The sequence below is a fragment of the Manihot esculenta genome, chromosome 2, assembly GCF_001659605.2.
Source record: "Manihot esculenta cultivar AM560-2 chromosome 2, M.esculenta_v8, whole genome shotgun sequence".
NCBI lineage: Eukaryota > Viridiplantae > Streptophyta > Magnoliopsida > Malpighiales > Euphorbiaceae > Manihot > Manihot esculenta.
In genome coordinates this window covers 35,833,676-35,846,593 of record NC_035162.2, presented here as the reverse complement: position 1 = coordinate 35,846,593, position 12,918 = coordinate 35,833,676, and the positions used below count along the sequence as shown (strand labels likewise).

General features: G+C 39.3%; 1 protein-coding gene across 3 annotated transcripts in view; it reads left to right on the top strand.

Moving 5' to 3' along the window:
• The window catches only part of LOC110609174, a 105,442-nt gene that overhangs the window by 3,057 nt on the left and 89,467 nt on the right, over nt 1–12,918 (top strand). The window lies entirely within an intron of this gene.

The window sequence follows — 12,918 nt, the reverse complement described above, 5'->3', positions numbered from 1 at the left end:
ATAGTTTCAATTCTGCTGAAGGTTCCGCCATCTCTATTAACGTGTCTCGCTCTATCTTTTTTTATTTACTTTTTTCTAAATGTTCCCTTTTTATTTAAATAAATTATTTTTATAATAAAATAAATATTTTCTTTCAATTTATGAACTTTTATTTGTAATTATATATTTTATTTGATGTAAAATTATCAATTATTTATAATTTCGAGGCATGAACTTAATTATGTACGATTAACTTATATCATCAGTATTAACCCATAATGCTGCTCAGCCTTTTCCATTTTCAAATTTTTTTCAACTTATCCCATGCCTCTTTACATATTTTACAAATGATTCTGTAGAAAATTGCATATATTTTTCAGAGGTATTATGTTTCTTCAGAGAAAATAGAAAGAGTTTTTCATATATTTTAGAAATTTTTTACAAAGGCATTACTCTTGCGTAAACCTTTATTTTGATAGACCAAACGCGATAATTTTCTTCATAAATATTGAGAATAAATTGAGGAGAAACAGAAACATAATATAGTAAAAATAACACATAAAAACTAATAGAAAATATTCTCTCAACAACCAAAAAAACTTATAATATTTTAAAAATTTCACAACTCTTAAAGAAAAGAGCATTAATACCACAATTAAAACTAGAAGACTACAAATTTAGAAAAAATAAAAAGAGTTTTGAAATTTACTTTCTCATTATGTTTTTTCACATTATAAGTACTATTTATAGATGTCTTGTAAGCAAGGAATCTTCTTCACGAAAGCTATGCGAAAGCTAAATTAACTAAAAATTCTTACTTCACTTTGAATTGTTAGTTTAATATATATTATTTTTAAAAATTTAAAATAAATATAATAAATGTAATAAAAAAATATTATATAACTTTTGGTATATTTGGTAAGAAATTTTTCAAGAGATTCTTAATATATTTAATTTATATAAAGTTAAAACAAAAAATTAATTAACAAAAAATAAAGAGTTAAATTAAATAAAAATAGCAAATATATTTTGTTTAAATACTGTCATTTTTTATTCATCTGAATGTAATACAACATCATAAAAGAAAAACAGAAACTTAAAGTGAATAATGAATGCTTTAATTCTTCTAAACTTAAGAATCTTAAAAGAGAAGCATTGTTATTTATCTGTCATTTACAAATTAGAATTCTCTAAAAAAAATTAACAATACACCACATCAACTTTTGACCATAGTATTATTCTTCAGAGTTTTAATACAATAATTTAATTTAACAATGTAATAATATTTTAGCATACTCAATTGGATTATTTCTACATCACTCATTCAATGCACAAATTCAACAGTGCTTGTCTTTACCAAATGACACAAACAAACATTTCTTTGATCACTTGATGGAACATACAATTCTCCATTACTCAATTTTTTTTAATCAATATTGATAAAACAAGTTTTGATCTATGAATTAAGTCACAATGGCAAAATAAAAAATTATTATTGAAAACGAAACCCCATGATCCAACCATAAAAAAATTCCTATAAAGACAAATAAATAATCAATGTGGCTAAACAAGTGGATATATATATATATAATTAAAATCGATTGATTATTTATTTGTGGAGCCCATAGACCTCTCCATTTGCCGTGACCTTTCTTCTTTTCTTTTATGATAATGGACTCCTAACTTTTTTTTTTTTTCCTTTTCTTCTTTTCTTTTTTTTTTCTTTTGAATTTATGACTATTGAATTAATTACATTTATCAATAAGAGATAATAGCAAATAATTTTAATCCATTCGTGTTTTAATACATATATTCCTACTTAAATTTATATATATCATATTTCTAAATTTAATGAAAATAATAGATCATCATATTAATTAGCACCATAAACTAATAATTTAGTATAATTAAAAAAAAATAATTGTACATAAAATAAAATCTAAACTTTTTAATTTTAATAATTATATTCTAAATTTTTCTTTATAAATATACTCAAAATTAATTTCTTTAATTTTAATATGATAGTTAAAAGGTTAATATAAATTTGATTAACTCAAAATTACTGAGTTTATTAGAAAAAAATAAGTCATAAATTAAACTAAAAATAGCTATTTTTGATAAATTAAATTGATTGTTATTTTAATTTTATAATATAGATTTTATAAGTGTGTACAATTGCAGAAATGGTATGTATTGTGTTAGTTAAACTTAAAAAAATTAAAACTAATTTTGAATATTTATTAAAAAAAATTTAGAGTAATAATCGCTCAAATTGGTAAAATTAAAATTTTTTTATAATTATATTAAAATATTAATTTAAAATATTGACTAAAAGATGGCGAGACGTTTTTATTAAATTTAATTATTTAACTTAAAAACATAAATATATTTAGAAGATTAGTATATGATGTATTAGTTAATTTTTTATAATTTGGAACTTTAAGGAAATGGAGAAAAATTGCTGAGAGTTTGTGAGAGAAGACAATTTTAGGTTTTCAACTTTTCTCTATTATTTGACCAAATTTTTTAATGGAAAGTAAATTGAAATTAAATGAAAGTATTAAATTATTAATCCAACAAAAATAAGGAATGTTTTAATGAGTTTAGAAAAATATAAGATTAATTGGTAAATAATGATAATATTTAAAGAATAAAATTGTAAAAATTTTTTATTTTTAAAAATAATATTATCAAAAAATTAATTTCATAATTAAAATTTTACATTTAAATTAAAATAAAAAAATTTAAATTATTTTGAAATAGTAGTAAAAAAAAAAGAGACATGCATTTTTTCTTATTTTGAGCAGAAGATAAAATAAAAAAGAACAAAAAATTATTAACATAAAATTTTAATTTAGATGTAAAGAAATTATTATGATAATATGTTTTAGTCCCTAAATTTTAATATAATTAACGGATCAATCTCTGTATTTTTAAAATCAAACAATTAAATTTTTTTATAATTAATTCTTCTAAATTAAATATTTTTCTATTTATAATTTTATTAGTCAATAAATTAAACGGATAATAAATATTTTAAATACTTAAAATATCATTATGACCACTTAAATTCCGACAAATGTGATGAACATTTCATCTCAAAAAAAATATTTTAATTCCTAAATTTTAGTATAATTAATGGATTAATCCTTATATTTTTAAAATTGATTCTTTAAAGTCCTTTATATTTAATTCACACAAAATCACATTCATTCTATTTATTGTAGATATAAATTTAAAGTTAATGGATGGTCAAATTTTCTAAAATACTTTTTATAAAAATTTATAACCTACTTAAACTTACTAAATACCACTTAAAAATGATTAAAAATATAAATTTTTTTTTGTAAAATTTGAATGAAAAAGTGATTTAAGAAAGTTTTGAAATTATCAAATACTGAAATATTTTAATAAATAGAAGGATAAAAGTGATAAAAAATAGTTGAATGTTATAATTTGGACAAAAGTTACTAAGAACTTGAGTGTTTTCTAAATTTTAATAGATGAGAAAAAATAGATGAAATCCTAACTTTTTAATGGTTCTAATTTTAAAAAGGGTAATAAAGACATTTTTATATTTTCAGCGATAAATAATGGCTTCGCTGAAGTGGTAGTCAAACTCTTTTTAAAAGTATTTTACTTTTTGACTAGTTTACCTTAGATTTGTCCAACTTAGATTTGTCCAAGTGTTTTTTTTTTTTCTCAAAAGATTTGTCCAAAAATACCTATGGCGAAAGATTCAGGCTTTGAGGGAGCTGACTCTTCTACTGTAAGTTGAGGAGGAGAAGGAAGTATGACCACTTCTTCTTGACGAGAACGCTTAACAGAAGGACCGGTTGCCCAGACAACAGTTTTGCCTTTACGAACAGCACGCACCATCTAAGCAAATCTGCTTTCTGACCCAGCTATATCTGCATAAATTGAAAAGTAAGTAAGGCAATTTGAAATCTAAAAGAAGATAGAAAGAAAAGTATATGATCCACCTTTCCACAGGGCTCAGGGTATCCGATGGGGGGCACATCAGATTACTCCAGTTTTAACCCCTACCCTACCTACATGCCTTATCCACCTTTCTACCCACCTTACCCACAGTACCCAGCTTATCCACCCTCACCTTTCTGCCCTAGCATAGCAAACCCTATCTCGGGGAATGCTGCACCTCCTCCCCCACCTACAGAACCAGTAGCCCCAGTTGCTCAACCTCCTAGACCTAGCTCATCTGGTGGGAGCAAGGTAAAGATGACTGACTACCTGAAGCTGGATGCTCCCAAATACAAGTCAGGGGATGATCCCTTTGAGTACTTAAGAGTAGTGAAGATAATAACTGATGAGCTAGGGGCAGATGATAGCAGCGCCATTCAAATGGCAGGGTTTACTTTAAAGTGCAAGAAGGCACGAGAATGGTTCAAGTGCTATGTGGACCCAAGACTGGATAGCCTGTCATGGGAAGAGTTTACCAATGAGTTTGTTGGGTGGGCATTTCCAGACAGTTCCAGGGAACTGAAGATGATTGAGTTCGAGCAGCTGAGGCAGACAGAGGAGATGAGTGTGGAGGAGTACACAGATAAGTTCTTAGAGCTGTTGCCATTTGCAGCAAGCTCTTGACACAGATTCGAAGAAGGCTAGGAGGTATGTCATGAGACTGCACTCTAGATATTCCTCCTTGATTCAGTTAGTTGAGAGGGAAAGCTTCCACACTGTGGTGGATATGGCCCGGAAGATGGAGGCCAGTGCTATAATTGAGGGGTCAGTGAAACAGTCAGTGGCCCAGTCTTCAAGTTCTAAGACCCCAAGTAGAGGAAAGTCAGATCCTTCGTTTCAGGGTGCAGCCGCTTCAGGTAGTAAGAAGTGGGACAAGGCCAAGACTAAGAAGAACAAGTTCTGGAATAAGTTGAAGTCCAGTCTGGGATTTGGCGGTGGCTCGAGCTCAGGCTTAGATGGTACAGAGTGTTTAAGGTGTGGTAAGCCACACAAGGGAGTGTGTCGGGCGGGGACAAATGCATGTTTCAGATGTGGACAGGAAGGACACATGGCTCGGGAGTGTCCTAGAGCACCTTTTATGGCACAGTCCCAGTAGACAGCTTCGGGTAGCATGGCACAGCCAGCAGCTCCAGCCATGACTCAGGGTAGTGGCAGAGGCAGAGGGAGAGAGGCAGCCTCTTCTTCAGCAGGTTCCCGAGGTGAAGGTCCGTCAGCTCCAGCCAGGATCTTCACCATGACACAGCAGAAGGCAAACACATCCAACACCGTGGTGTCAGGTAATCTCATCATTGGTTGTTCAGATGTGTATGCATTAATGGACCCTGGTGCATCTCATTCTTTTGTTGCCCCGAGAGCAGTTGAGAGGTTGGGTTTGATGGTCTCTGGGTTAGAGTGTCCCCTCTAGGTCAATGGACCCAAGTGTGATCCATCAGTGACAGAATTAGTCTGTCATTTTTGTCCAGTGTTTATTGAGGATAGATGCCTTCCAGCCGACCTTGTGGTTCTAGAGTTGACAGATTTTAACGTCATTCTAGGGATGGATTGGCTATCTACCCATGGTGCTACCTTGGACTGCAGAGACAAGGTAGTCAGGTTCAGAGGTCAGGATGGGTCAGAGGTCGTCTTCAGAGGAGACAAGAGGGGTACGCCTAGAGGTCTGATATCAGCCCTACAGGCTCGTAGGTTGCTTAGGAGGGGATGTCAGGGGTATTTAGCTCATGTGAGAGAGCTAGATAGTCAGGTCAGGGAGCCAGCCTCAGTGCCAGTTGTCAGAGAATTTCAGGATGTTTTCCCAGAGGAGCTTCCAGGACTACCACCTGCTAGGGAGATAGAGTTTGAAATAGAATTGATGCCTGGAACCAGACCGATCTCTATCCCTCCCTACAGGATGGCACCAGCAAAACTGAAAGAGTTGAAGGAGTAGTTACAAGAGCTGGTAGATAAGGGTTTCATCCGACCGAGTACCTCACCTTGGGGTGCTCCTGTGCTGTTTGTGAGAAAGAAGGATGGATCCCTCAGACTTTGTATCGACTACTGGCAGTTGAACAAAGTCACTACCAAGAACAAGTATCCGTTGCCTAGAATCGATGATCTATTTGACCAGCTAGCTGGGGCCGGTTGTTTCTCCAAGATAGATCTGAGATCGAGGTACCACCAGTTAAGGATTAGAGAGGAAGATGTACCGAAGACAGCTTTCAAGACCAGATATGGGCATTATGAGTTCCTTGTAATGCCGTTTGGGCTAACCAATACCCCTGCAGCATTCATGGATCTCATGAACAGAGTTTTCAGTCAGTATCTGGATCACTTCATTATTGTCTTCATTGATGATATCCTAGTATATTCCAGAAATGCAAAGGAGCATGCCCAGCATCTGAGGATAGTTTTGCAGACCCTGAGGGAGCATGGCTTGTATGCCAAGTTCTCTAAATATGAATTCTGGCTGAGGAGCATTTCATTCTTGGGGCATGTTGTGTCAGAACAAGGAATTGAAGTAGACCTCAAGAAAGTAGAGGCTGTAGCTAATTGGCCTAGACCCACTTCAGTGACCGAGATCAAGAGTTTTCTGGGTTTGGCAGGTTACTACAGGAGATTTGTCTAGGATTTCTCCAAGATTGCCGCTCCTATGACCAGATTGACCAAGAAGAACCAGAGGTTTGTGTGGTCTGATCATTGTGAAGAGAGCTTTGAAGAGCTGAAGAGGAGATTGACGTCAGCACCGGTGTTAGCTCTGCCGACCAGTGATGAGGACTTCACAGTATTTTGTGATGCGTCCCGAGTGGGACTAGGTTGTGTGCTGATGCAGAATGATAGGGTAATTGCTTATGCTTCTAGGCAGCTGAAGAAGCATGAGTTGAATTATCCTACACATGACCTAGAGATGGCAACAGTGATCTTTGCACTTAAGATATGGAGGCATTACCTGTATGAGGTGAAGTGTGAGATCTTTACAGATCATAAGAGTTTGCAATACATCTTAAGTTAGAGGGAGTTGAATCTGAGGCAGAGAAGATGGGTAGAATTGCTTAGTGACTATGATTGTAAGATCCAGTATCATCCGGGTAAGGCAAATGTTGTGGCAGATGCCCTAAGTCGGAAATCACTTAGCAGTTTATCCCACATCACGGCAGAGAGAAGACCGATGTTGAGAGAGTTCTACAAGCTTGTTAATGAGGGGTTGCAGATGGAGTTGTCTGGTACAGGTGCTTTAGTAGCCCAGATGAGGGTTTCACCTGTGTTTTTGGAGCAGGTGGCTCAGAAATAGCATGAGGACCCCAAGCTAGTGAAGATTGCCAGGACTGTCCAGTCAGGCAAGAATGATGAATTCAAGTTTGACAGCAAAGGAATCCTCCGCTATAGGAACATATTATGTGTACCAGATGACATTGGGTTGAAAGGAGACATTATGAGAGAAGCCCATAATGCGAGGTACAGTGTTCACCCAGGAGCCACCAAAATGTATCAGGATCTGAAGAGAGTTTATTGATGGCCAGCTATGAAGAGAGAGGTGGCACAGTTCATGTCCGCTTGTGAGGTATGTCAGAGGGTGAAGCTGGAACATCAGAAGCCGGCTGGAATTCTTAACCCACTACCGATTCCAGAGTGGAAATGGGAGAACATAGCTATGGATTTTGTGGTGGGGTTACCGGCGACGTACAACAGGTTAGACTCCATATGGGTGATTGTGGACAGACTCACCAAATCTGCTCACTTCATCCCTGTCAGGAGTGGCTATTCTGTGGACAAGTTGGCTCAGGTTTTTGTTGATGAGGTAGTAAGGCTGCATGGGGCTCCAGTATCTATAATGTCAGATAGGGGACCCCAGTTCACCTCCAGGTTTTGGCGGAGTCTGCAGAGTGCTATGGGTACCAGATTAGATTTTAGTACTGCCTTCCAGCCACAGACTGATGGACAGTCAGAGAGGACCATCCAGACAACTGAAGATATGTTTAGAATATGCGTGCTAGATTTTGGAGGTTCTTGGAGGCAGCATCTACCTTTGGTGGAGTTTGCCTACAATAACAGCTATCATGCTAGCATAGGGATGGCTCCATATGAAGCTTTGTATGGGAGAAAGTGCAGGTCACCTGTTTGTTGGGAAGAAGTGGGAGAGAGGGCCTTGGCAGGCCCAGAGCTAGTAGAGATTGTAATACCCGGCTAGACTCCGGTATCGGAATTCCTACCGTCCGGTGGAATCTCGGATGTCGGAAACCTCTAGAAGGGTAAAATCATATTTTATGAAATGTTTTTATGTATTTCATGTTTTTAAGTAAGAGATTAAATGAGTTTTTGCATGAAATTAGCCTTGGAGGAAGACCCAGGTTCGGCCGCCGAACATGCATGCGCTTCGGGAGTGCTTTAGGCCCCCAAAGGCATAAGTGAGGGAAGTCCATGTTCGGCCGCCGAACATGGCATGCATGCGGAGGCACGTTAGGCCCCCGAAAGTGGCCTGGCCAGCCACTATAAAGGGGTCCCCATGTCCGAACGGGCGAGTTTTTCTCCCCATTTTCGGCCAAGGTGAGTCCTCCGCCGTCCCTTGCCGATTTTGAGTTTCTTCCTTCTAGATTTTATGATTTCTCACAAGTTTTAACTTGGTGTTTGAAGATTTTGAGTAAAAGAACGAGTTTTGAGAACTTGGAGATCTAGAGCGGATTTCTCCTCATCTTCGAGTTTGGATCGCTTCTCCTCTAGGTTTTCAAGAGGTAAGCCTAGATCCGACCCTCCTTGCATGTTTTAAGTAAGTTTTAAGTTGATTTATGGGGTAGAAATGCATGTATAGGATTTTATTGAGTTTTGGTGATTTTTGAGTTTATGTACAATGTGGATTGTGTGAATGTGTTTTAGGTGTTTTGTTTGGGGTTTAGGATAGTTTGAGACCCCTATGAGCTGATGTATGTGAGTATGCATGTTGTAGAATAGGTTTATGCATGTTTGATTGGATTGAGGCTTGATTGTGCATGTGGAGCTGAGTTTCTGCCACTTTGGAGAAACTCAGGTTCGGCCGCCGAACCCGCTTGTGGAGGCAGCTTTCGGCTGCCGAAACCTGCCCCCGAAAGATGACTTTCGTCTCTGGAGGGGACTTTCGGCCGCCGAAGGTGCCGCCGAAAGTCACTGAGTTTCGGCTCTGAAGGGACTTTCGGCCGCCGAACCTGCCGCCGAAAGTGCCCTGTCCAGCCCTCTTTTGCATGATTTCTATGATTGTTTTAAGGTGTTTTAGGGGGTTTTTGGGGAGTATTTTAGAGTCATGTTCATGTATGTTTGGTCCCTCATTTGAGTCCACCTGTGTAGGTTCGGACCCGAGGAACCGAGGCCCCCAGCAGTGAGTCAGCTGCTTCAGTGTCTGGTCAGAGCTAGCCAGAGGTGAGTGAAATAATTCCTTATGTTTTTAAAGTAAATTAATGAAAGTTTTAGCATGACCCATGCATCATGAATGCCATGAGATATATTAGGGTGCTTGCATTAGAGATCACGAATATGTTGCATTGCATATTATGTTGTTGATGTGGGTGAATGTTGAATGATCCTTTAGCCCCCACTATGGTATGATGTGATATGGTATGGAAGACCAGGGAGGCCCATTCTACGCCCCCCTGGCACTATTGGAAATGTTATGTTATGTATGTCTATGTAAGAGAAAGACTAGGGAGGCCCATTCTACGCCCCCCTGGCACTATTGGAAATGAGTAGAGGGCTATTGGTGACAAGTTCATCCTTGATGTGATATGTTTGTGATGTGATGCATTTCATGAAAGCATGAATTATAATATAATGTTTTGCTATTCTGCTCACTAGGCTCTAGTAGCTCACCCCTCTCCTTTAACCCCCAGGTTTGCAGGTACAGGCTAGTTCAGGAGGTCAGCAGGAGTAGAGGAAGTTTAATGTAATAGAATAGTTGTGGACATGACAAATTGTTATGTAATGTAATGAATAGTATTATGATGTAATGATATGATGTATTGAGGATTAGAGTTGTGCTTGACCCTAGTATGTTGAGTTGATCCCTTGAGACATGATTTATAAAATGATTTATGATGTTTTATGTTATCCAAGCTTAATGTATATTGTGATACCCCATTGGAGCATTTGATGAGGGCTCCAGTGTGTGGTCTATGTTTATGAGTTGTGCATGCACAGGTTAAGCTTGGAAAGGAAATGAAAATTTTTTACAGTTTATGTTTATGTTTGATCATGTATGGGATTCAACAGGTATTTAGGATGTATGTTAGGCTTGCTACGGGTCCTGGCGGCCTTAAGCCGATCTGGATCCTAGCGCCGGTAGCGGTTCGATTTTTAGGTCGTTACAGAGTGGTATCAGAGCCCTAGGTTCATATGGTCGGACCTAGAGTGTCGGGCTCATAGATGTTCTAGAAGGTCAAGCACAATAGGAAGGATCATGTCCACTAGGATAGGATGTAGAGTCCTGTCTTGAATGATGATGTGATATGCCATGATGATATGCATGTGCATAAATGCTATGAGATGTATGCTATGTATGTGATGCAGGTTCATGTGTTTCCACATGAACCATGTGATGCTAATGATTCTATGTGTTATGTGTTGTTTTTCAGAAGATAGGATGAGAGAAACTCGTCGATCTGCATGATTGACTGGAGTACCACCTTAGGACGAGGGCACTGATGCCCATCCTCCAGCATTGCCTAGGGCAATGTCCAGTAGGTCCAGCAGAGAAAGAGCACTAAGAGACCCTAGAAGGTCTTTGGATTTGGGCATAAGCAGATCAGTGAGGGGAACAGTGCAGGGAGGTATGTCAGAGGATGTGGGGGATGATATGAATGTGGATCAGAGGAGGGATGGCAGTCTTGGAATGAGCATGTCAGAAGAGGGCATGGGAGAGTCACAGGGAGGCACTCAGGCCTCGGGGTTTGTTCAGCCACCCCAATACCCACCCTTTTCTCAGCATCTAGGGTATTCGATGGGAGGTACATCGGATTACCCCAGCTTTAACCCTTATTCTTCCCACATGCCATACCCACCTTTCTATCCACCATACTCTCAGTACCCTATGTACCCTCCCCCATCTTACTTTCCAGGTACAACAAACCCTACCCCAGGGAATGTCGCACCTCCTTCACCACCACCAGAACCTACTGTCCCAGAAACCCAAGTACCTAAACCTACCTCATCTGGAGGGAGCAAGGTCAAGATGACCGACTATATGAAGCTGGGTGCTCCTCAATATGAAACAGGTGATGACCCATTTGAGTACCTTGGGAGGGTCAAAATGATCACAGATGAGATAGGGGCTGATGATAGCAGAGCCATTCAGATGGCTGGGTTTACATTGAAGTGCAAAAAGGCCCGTGACTGGTTTAAAAACTATGTGAACCCGAGGGTGGACAGTATGTCCTGGGAGGAATTTTCAAATGAGTTTGCAGGATGGGCTTTCCCTGAAAGCTCCAGGGAACAGAAGATGGTTGAATTTGAACAATTGAGACAGACTAATGAGATGAGTGTAGATGAGTACACAGACAGATTCTTGGAGTTGTTGCCATTTGCTGGGCAGAATCTGGATACAGAACAGAAGAAGTCTAGGAGGTATATCATGAGGCTTCACTCCAGGTATTCCTCTTTGATACAGTCAGCAGAGAGGGAGAGTTTCAATGCCATAGTGGATATGGCTCGGAGAATGGAGGCTAGTGCAATCATTGATGGGAAGGTTAGACAGTCAGTGGCACAGCCTTCTGGTTCCAAGACCCCAGGTGGGGGAAAGATAGACCCCTCTTCTGTGGGTTCAGCAGCTTCAGGCAGTAAGAGGTGGGGCAGTACCACCAAAAAGTCCAAGAAGAACAAGTTCTGGAACAAGATCAAGTCAGGTCTGGGACTAGAAAGTGGCTCAAGCTCAGGGGCAGACAGTGCTACATGTGTGAAGTGTGGTAAGCTACACAAAGGGATCTGCCGGGCTGGGACGACAGCCTGCTACAGATGTGGGCAAGAGGGGCATATGTCAAGAGATTGTCCTAGAGCAGCTTTTGGGACACAGCCCCAGCAAACAGCTTCTGGTAGTATAGCTCAGCCAGTAGCTCCAGCAGCGACACAGGCTAGTGGTAGGGGCAGAGGGAGAGGGGCAGCCTCTTCTTCAGTAGGTTTCAGAGGTGAAGGTCCATCAGCTCCAGCACGGATCTTCACCATGACTCAGCAGGAGGCTAATACATCCAACACCGTGGTGTCAGGTAATCTCATCATTAGTTGTTCAGATGTTTATGCCTTGATGGATCCTGGTGCATCTCATTCATTTATTGCTCCGAGAGCCGTCGAGAGGGTAGGATTGATGGTCTCTGGGTTAGAGTGTCCCCTATGGGTCAGTGGACCCAAGTGTGACCCGTCAGTGGCAGAGGCAGTCTGCCAGTGTAGTCCAGTTTTTATTGAGGGAAGATGCCTGTCCGCCGACCTAGTGGTTCTAGACTTGACAGATTTTGACGTCATTCTAGGGATGGACTGGTTATCTACCCATGGTGCTACCTTGGACTACAGGGACAAGGTAGTCAGATTCAGAGGTCAGGATGGGTCAGAGGTCGTCTTCAGAGGAGACAAGAGGGGTACACCTAGAGGTCCGATCTCAGCTCTTCAGGCTCGTAGGTTGCTTAGGAGGGGATGTCAGGGATTTTTAGCTCATGTGAGAGAGCTGGACAGTTATGTCAGAGAGCCCGCCTCAGTGCCTGTGGTTAGAGAGTTTTTAGATGTTTTTCCAGACGAGCTGCCAGGTTTACCACCTGCTAGGGAGATAGAGTTCGAGATAGAATTGATGCCTGGAACCAGACCGATCTCTATCCCTCCCTACAGGATGGCACCAGCTGAGTTGAAAGAGTTGAAGGAGCAGTTGCAAGAGTTGGTAGACAAGGGTTTCATCCGACCGAGTACCTCACCTTAGGGTGCTCCAGTGCTTTTGTGAGAAAGAAGGATGGATCCCTCAGACTTTGTATCAACTACAGGCAGTTG